Source organism: Talpa europaea (genome assembly GCF_964194135.1).
Source record: "Talpa europaea genome assembly, chromosome: 1".
Classification (NCBI taxonomy): domain Eukaryota; kingdom Metazoa; phylum Chordata; class Mammalia; order Eulipotyphla; family Talpidae; genus Talpa; species Talpa europaea.
In genome coordinates this window covers 43830998-43840196 of record NC_140073.1, presented here as the reverse complement: position 1 = coordinate 43840196, position 9199 = coordinate 43830998, and positions in this window count along the sequence as shown.

Here is a 9199-nt window from a genome sequence, read left to right as displayed (position 1 = left end):
GATGACCTTTGAACTGCAGCAGGAATGGAAGAATCCCTCCATGCCCAGCCTCCAGTCCTGCTGTCATAGCCTGTGAAGCAGGCCCCTCTCCACCACACTAATCCTCAGCTACTAGGCCCAATCAATCCCAGTGCCCCCAAGCCTTGTCTTGCCCTGACTTGTCTTGCCCTTTGACGTGAGGGCAACCTCTCTCCAGTCATTTTTTTTTTTTTTCCAGAGAGCAGTTAATGAGCCCCAGAGGGTGTCCCAAGCTCATTCAACAGGGAAAACTTCTGATTTTGTTGTTGGTCTTTGTTTTCACTAATTGCCATTAGCTCAGTGGAGTAAATACCACATAGTGCTAATGATTCTAAGGTCACAGTTTGCATCTCTGTAGAGACCTCTTAGTCACTTTGCTTTACATCCTTCCTCTAAGGCCAGAATCCACTAAAAGACTACCTTGGTGGAGTGACTACTTATCCTTGTTATGGTCTGACCCCCATTCCTGGTCCATGCACACAGCTGTGCATATTGTTAGATTTCTCTGAAATATAGCAGTTAGCTTGGCTAGGCCCCACATTCCTCTGACCCAGTTATTTTGATCACTCTTTTTCTCTTTCCTCCCTGAACTTTGCATTTTCTCATTCTCCTTGACATTTCTTGTTTTTTATATATGTCCTACTTTCCAATAGATCAAATATCATCAGACATCCCACATCAGCTTGTGGCTTTGCCTTCACACCCTGGATGTAATCAGCCCAAATCTCTGCAAACAGCCTGGTCATGTGTCATGCCACCCACTGCACCTCCTTCCCCGATAACTTTCAGGGGTGCTTTTGTTTCTGTAATCCCTGTAGCAGACCTGGGTAATCAGATCCCAGCTCATGGGTTTATCCTGGCTCATCCCTGTCACTACTACTCACTTTCAGGAATGGTACATTAATCTTTCTCTCCCTAGGGTATAGTCTCTTGTCCTCGACTCAGGTTACTGCATCTCTCCTCTCACTTCCTCCCAGTCTTTTGTAGCAAGTATGATCTATTGGACGTAAATGCGGCCCTAAAAATCTCCACCTGAAGTTAATCCTGTGGTATATGGAGCTGATATAAAGTTTTGATATAATGCATTATATTAAGTGGAATATTTCATATTTGAAATATGACAACCCATGTCATAAACCAAAATTAAAAGTCAGGGCTATGGGCGAGGGGCTTGTGAGTGAGATTTGTCTACAAAAGGAATGTTTTGCAAAGCAAAAACAGACAATTATAAATCAGAGACATCCTGCAGGGGAGGAGGAGGGAGAGGGATCAGAGGGAGGGAAGGAGGAGCACAGGGGACTGAGGTGATGGTGCACAGGTGCATTGGGGAAGGAAACTCTATGGTGAATACATCTGGGAGGGTGGGGGGAAGCGAACATTGTTCAGAAATGAACAATGTTGTAAAAAAATTTAAAAAATAATTTAAAAAATTCTATTAAAAAAGGGGGTATTTTGGATTGTCTACTGAGGGAATGTTTGGGTCTATGGAACTCTACTGTTTCTGGATTTTAAGATTATGCATTTGTCAAAACTCACAAAATTGCACAATAAAAAGTAAATTTCAGTGGATAGAATTACAAATTTGAAAATATAAGGCTCTCATAAATGTTGTCATTTTTGGAGTCTATGGGTTTGGAGTGCGGGGTCCTTGGGTTCACTCTGGGAAATGTGTCACCAGAGCTCCCCTTTCAGCGACTCGCAGCAAGTTTCCCGGCGAGTTTCTCCACGAGACAGAGACATTAGTTATATTTAAAGGGCAGGTTTATTAGGGAGGGGATAAAACAGACACTTGCATAGACACTTGCATAGATGCAAGTGGGCAGGAAGAGCTGCCCCAGAAGGGACAGGTTTGCTGAGAGAGGCCTGCGTGGTCACAGGCGGGCAGCCTTGATAGGTCATGGGCAGAAAGGAAACTGCTGACCTGCAGAGGGAGAGAGTTGGTGAAAAGAGGCACCAGCCTAGTCACAGGTGGGTTGTGGGAGTGCTGCCCGGAGCCTGTGCAGAGACTGCAATGATACAGTCTTCTGTTTGGGAGGGGTCACTCCTTGTGAGCCATCAGTTGGTTGCTAATTTGGGATAACTATAGAATTTGAAAGGGACTGGAGATTCTACAATGGGCTCAATCTCCATCTCTTTTCTTTTGGGCCTGTGCTCTAGACAGGGGTCAGATAGCTGCTTGGATGTTATGCTTTGTTATCTAGGGGTCCACTCCTAAGGATACTAGTTTCTGCAACTGTGTGGATGGTTATGCTAATCTCTCCTTCCCCCACCTCCTTGTGTGAGCCAGTTTCTGGTCTTGTGGTGCCTCCTTTTTTAGTTTTTTTTTTTCTTGTCCTCCATCAATAAGCACATTTGGTAATTTCAGCTCTTTAAAATTTATCTTTCAAAGATTATCCATCTCTTCTGATGTCTTCTCTCTCACTCTCCCATTTTCTCTGTTTTCCTCCCATGATTTCCTGCCCCCCTCCTTTCTTCTATCCTTCCATCTTGTCATTTTTATGCAACAAATATTTTTGGATCACATTGATCATACAACATAAACTAGGTCTGGGTTATAGACAGTGGCATCTCTTTTTGACAAATGTTAATAATCTAGTTTTGTAAATGTCTCAGAAAATTATTAAGAATGAGTCACTAAGACATAATATGTTTTGGAAGAAATAAACACCTTCATGTTGCTAAAAATTATCTTGATGTTATGAAAACTGCTTAAGGATAGACAAGATGTATTGTATACACTTACAACTTCTTTGCGAATACATTTACAACTTTTCATGATTATGATATTTCATAAGATTTTCATAAAAATCAAATTTATGTAGCAGTGAAATAATTTATCTGGATTAATAAGACATCTGTCTAAATCAAATTTAATGCCAAATATTATTAGAGCAATATTTTCTAAAAAAGTTGACAAGAAATAATAGAAACTGCCTTTCTCATACTTAACTGAGAGAAAGAAGGAAAAGGAAAAAAACAAAAATAAGCAAAGCAATTTATTTTTATGTAAGTATAAAGTTAGGATGTTACTGATGAAATGGCCATGGGAGAAATAGTACGTCTGGAGTTGGATAGCACTGTTATAGGGCAGCCCCGATATTGAACGGGTTCCTAGCTGTGGGTCCTCACCCGCGCGCTTAAAAGGGACTTATTAATACTCCACTACAGGCACACACAAAAGGTTAATAAAAGGTTTATTTACAAGGGAAAAGGAAATAAGGAAAATGTACAACTCAGGGAGAAAATAGGGAAATAAAGTCTTTAATGCATCCTACCCGATCCGACGACCTGGAAACCCAAAGGCACTCTCAGCACTGGCCAGACAGTTTCGAGCTGGTGGAGAGCCAAAATGGGGAAACCCCTCCAAAGCCCACGTGTCTGGCTTTATACCAACCTGGCTGCTTAACCCCATCCTCAGGTCCCAGCCACCTTCCCTTTGGTGGGGATGGGATTTGGAGTTCCCAGTGTCTTTGGCTTTGGCCTGGGGTGGGGGTGGAGTCCACAAAGCCTGTATGGAATTAGCTTTAGGACATCCTTTCCCCCCTAACAGATAGAGAAAGAAGGGAATAATGTTAGAAATATTTAAGAGGTAAAACTGAACTTGCCAGGAAACTCGCCATGTGTCGCCAAATTGGTAGCTCTGGTGAAACTTTTCCCACAGTCAACCTAAGGACCCCACACTCCAAACCCACAGACTCCAAAAACGACAACATAAGCACCTATATATTGGATGACATATTTGCCTCTTTACGGATAGATTTATAGGCGTACTGTACTATTAACTGAAACATAAAAGTTAGAGACATAGCCATTTAAGGTAGACAGGGGAGGCAAACCGTTTCTTTTTAAACTTATGGATTTGTAGATTTTGTATTAATTTGTAGATTTTGATAAATATGTTATACAGCATTGAAGATGATGTCCACCAGGCAGATACACGTTAGCATCTGAAACTCAACACAAGGATCAGTATCAAAGATATGGATTTAGAAAAATCTCCTTAAATGTGTTGCATTCATATATGTATACATGCAGGTATGCATAAAGTAAATTCAGTTGTAAGGGGGGATTGTTACAGGGTGGTCCCCAGGAAAGAGGAGGCTCCAGGTTTCCTACCCCACCCAAAAGGAGAGTGGAGCTGAGCGAAGGGAGAAGCAGCAGCAGAGGAGACTGAGGAAGGAAGGAAGCAGGATGGAGCCAGAAGGAGACCTGGAGGAGGCACATGGAGCCGAGACATGTGAAGAAACTGCGCTTGCCTTTTGGTGGTGGACTGGGTGACACAGATGTGGGTGAGAGACCCGTGGGGAGGTGACAATGGTGGTTTTTATTTTGATTTTGATTTTGCTCTTTTCCCTCCAGACTTGTCTGGTTATTTCTGATCCTTTTCTCTGGGTCCTCACTGGAAGATGCTTTAGACTTGTGGCAGGCTTTGGGGCCTTGCTCTGGGTCAATCTCATTTGGATGGACTTTTACCCACGAGGGGACGGGTAACTTTGGGTGCTTCATTTAGAAACTAGATTCTTTGCCTTTCCTGTATTGTTTTCTAATTGTGTTAAAGTTCCTTCCCATTAAAGTCTCATATGTTTTGTGTTGATGCAGTGGATGGCAGAACCTATTTAGAGCAGGCAGGTTTGCAGGGTCTGGGCTGCCCCTCTCCCTGCCCTGTATCAAGGGAGATGGTAGAATGAGCAGAGCACATGGCCAAGTAGGACGTGGAGTTCAAGGCATAGACAATAGACTTAAACTCTGAGAAGGAAAGAGTTAGTGAGCATGCATTTAGTGATACTAAACAAAAGTTCAGATAAAGTCAAGAACGAACCCTAGAAAGTTGATTATAGTAACTAGCATAGGTGTGGGGTAGAGGGAGGAGCCAGAACAAAGTAGAGAGGGAACACAAAGGACTATGGGCATGGACTATGGCTGCTTTGATCGGGGCACTGTGCAGCAAAAACACCTGAAAGGGGTGATCTTATAACACTAAAACACAAATAACTATGTAAACCAATGTTAATTTAATGAAAAATCATTAACTAATTAAAAATAAGTAGTAGCTAAGAGAAGAGGGTACAGAAAAAGATTGAATAAAATTACCACAGGGCCTCCCTGGTGGCGCAGCGGTTGAGAGCTGTGCTGCAAAGCTGTCCGCAGCCTCTGCAGTGCTGGTTCGATTCCCCACTGGCCAGGGAGAACCCCACATGGCGCAGCAGACCTCTCCTGCCTCGCCCGCAGCTCCCCTCAGCCTGTTCTGTGGTCCGTCTTCCTGTTCTGCTCCCCGCTCTGGCTCTGGTGAATTCTCTCACCCTCCCGTACTTCTGACCTATACCCCAGTTCTTGTATAAAATAAATAAATAAATAAACATAAATAAAATTACCACAAGTTCTTGGAATAAGTAGGGGAAATGTTTTTGTATCAAACTTGGTGAGAGAAATATTGAGTGGGAGTTTGGAAATATGAATATTCAAAATAGATTTTGATATGAATGGAATTAGTATTCAGTCATGATAATAAAGTAACTAAAGAGAGTTTCTAAATTTACAGGAGCACAAAAATCTCACCTATTGCACAGTCTTCTAACTATTTTTACTTTTGCTACATTTTGAGAAAAATAAAATCACTTACCATTCATTTCAGGGCATGGAAAGAGTGAGGTGCTAAGAGATTGTAATTGAACACTACCCCACCTCTGGAACTCCCCAACCATTCAAATATCACACCCAGACACACACAGACACACACACACACACACACACACACACACTCCACTTTTTTGAATAGCCTCCTCAATAATACTACCTTATAGTCCAAAGATGAGGAGCCAGGGGTGTAAGACAGAGGTGTGGGGGTGAGAGGATTCCCCAGAGAGAGTGGGGAGCAGAACAGGCAGATGTACTGAAATACACTGCTGAGGGGTTGCCGGTGAGGCAGGAGAGGTCTACTGCACCATGTGGGTTAGCTCCCTGGCCAGCTGGGGATCAAAATAGTGCTGTAGTGGCTGTCAGTAGCTTGTGTTTCCTGTGCTGATGTCACATTGGTTTCTTGGCAGAGAATAATCACACCTACTTCTAACACCTTTGTCTTAACTGGAATTTCAGGGCTTGAGCAAAGGTATTATTGGATGGCATTGCTACATATGTCATTGCCTTCTTTGGAATGGGATCACCATCTCTACCACCAAGTCTGAATGGTGCCTGCGTATCCCCATGTACTGCATTCTGTGTATGCTAGCCTTGGCAGACAGGGGACTTGCCCTCTGTACTTTGCCTTCTATGCTAGGCATATTCTGGTTTAACTATAAGTTCATCACCTTTGATGCCTGCCTTTGCCTTGTTCATATGTTCTTCATCGACACCTCAGCCACTGAATCTGGCGTGCTGGTGGCCATGACCATGGCCTTTGAGTCGTGGTGATCTGGAGCCCGCTGAGATAGGGCACCATCTGAACCAATGGTGTGGTCTGCAGAGAGGGGGCAATTATCTTGATGAAGGCAGTCTTCCTGGTCTTCCTTGTACCTTTCCTCATCAGGCGACTCCCCTTTTACCACTCCATCATCCTCTCTCACTTCATCTGCCTCCACTACTAAGATGTCATGTGCTTTGCCCATGCCAGCACCCGAGTCAACAGTCTTTACGGCCTCACTGCGGTCATCTTCACCAAGGGTTCTGACACCCCCTCCATCCTCCTCTCCTATGTGTTTATACTCTGCACAGTGATGGCGACCACCTTGGGGGGCGGGTGACTGAAGACGCTCAACATACATCAGGGTGTCTGTCATTCATCGCTTCAGAAAGCACCTCTCCCTACTGATGCATGCCCCCATGGCTAATGCTTATCTCCTCGTACCCCTGTGCTCAACCCCATAGGAGATATGAAGGAAGATCATCCAGATATTTGTTCGGTCTAAGATTATTATAGAGGGGTAAGGCCCAGCACTTTGAGAGGGGAAGCATCTAGTTTCTAAAAGGTCGGTCGTGACTATAAGAAATAAGGTTTCTATTTTGTCACATTTCCTGTGTGGGTTTGAATTGAGCAAGGAGATATTTTTCTGCTCTCACAGAACACTTTCCTTCTCCTGGGCCAAATTGTCCTTTGCATAGTGTAGCTAGAATGACATCTCATAGGACCTATATCATGTACTGTCCTGTAACACTGAATTTATGAGTTGCCATAGAAAAGATAAAGGGAGGGACTATTGCTAATTCCATGTTTAATAACTCATTTGAACAGAACTAGGCCATAAGTTATATGCCTTTTAAATTAAAGCTATTAAATTAATTTAACGTTCTAGCTCCAGAGTTAGGAATAGCTTTCATTAGTCTAATACGGGAGAAATAAAGTGCTCTCATTTGATAATAAGAGAACACCTGGGGATAATACGTTATTAAAATATGAATTAGAGAACTGATCAAATTTTAGGATTAAGAATATAAATGTATACAACTGAGCATGAGCCACTTGTGTTGTATAACTTGGGATCAAAAGGTTAGGGATGAAGCTTAGCTCTTCTGTGTGTAGCACTGAGTATTCTAGACCTTTTATTATTTTTTTTCCTCTGAGCTTTTCTTAATTACAATTTCTTTATATTGAAAATGGAAATATTACCACTTGGTATTCAGTGCTGTTATGAAATTAAATTTTATCATATTGGTACAATTATTTGTAAACTGTGAAGTGCTGTGAAACTATGCATCCAAGAATATCGAATGGAAGAAGATAAAAGAACTTGTACTTATGGTCTATCCACTAAATAAAAGTCACAATACCAGAACTTTTTGCCTGTTATCTTACTTGATAATGCCAGTGATCCTTTGAGGGAGAGCATCTCGCATATTCCCAAATGAATGTGTCCGGTCACAAATCAATTTGTTTCTTTTTTTATTTATATATTTATATATTACACATCGTTTCTTGACCAAAGCTCACCCAGGCATATTTCCTGTGCCTGGAACATTAGACTCCATCTGTATCACAGGAGATAGATAAAATGGGTTAGTCAGATTGGGAAGAACTCTCCTAACAAGTTTAAAAAATCATGATTTTTACTTGAAGGGAAAGTCAGTAGCATGTCAAATTGGCTTAATTTTGCATCTTTTTTTTTTTTTTAGAGGTGTATTATCAGTAACACCTGTGAATTTTAATTTAGGTGGGACATTTAGACAGAGTGAAATTTTTAATCTGTCTTTGCCTTTTAAGAGTTTCTTTATCAGTGGTCATACAATGTCAATATATATTACATCTGGGCCAGGTAGAATTATATCATTAATACATGTAACATTGTCACAAAGAAATTTATTTCCTGATTTTAATAAGACAGAGGGCATCAGAGAAATTTTTGCTTTGGCTGTTTCTCAAGCAACTTCTGTTTAAAATAATCAGTGTGGGGGCCTCCCTGGTGGTCTAGGGGTTAAGTCTCAGGTCTATTACCACCAAAACCTGAGTTTGATTCCTGGCCCAGGAGCTAACCCATATGCACAGAAGAGCTCTCCCCTACCTGCTGCTACCCTCAATGGTGTATTTCAGTAGATCCACCTGTTTTGCTCCCACTCTGGTAAATTCTCTCATGCCCCACTCCTCTGGCCTATGCCCCAGTTCTTCTATGCAAAAAAGTATATATATATATACACATACACACATATGAATGTGTATGTGTATATATATATATACACACATTAAAAAAAATCAGTTTGCTGGCTGGTACATTTTGGTGTGGCCTACTCTGGGAACTGACTATATCATCTCCATCTCTATCATTTATATTTATAGCTATATCTATCTACAGCCAAATGAGTTTTTATTTTTTAAATATTCTTTAAGTACAGTTAGTCATGAAGGTAAGGAGTTAATGTACAAGTACTTGCATCAAGGAGTTTCTTGTAAGAGTGCAGTTGCTCGTCAGTCTCCCTGGAGTCCTTTCAGAGATAAGAGGAACTTGAACTGGCCTTCTGAGTGCTTAACTGGTGACTTGACTCCTCTGAAGACATCAGGACTTGCTTCATTCCTACTTTTGGAAATGGATGTTACCTCTAGCATAAGCTCAGGAGGACTTCTAGATTTTTCTAACAACCAGAATTTTATACTATTTGAAGCCCAACTTTTCAAAGTCTCCATACCCAAAATGACACAGTTCAGAAAGACCAGAGTCTGTGAAGTCAGCTACATCTTACTTGAGATCAATTTTAACTC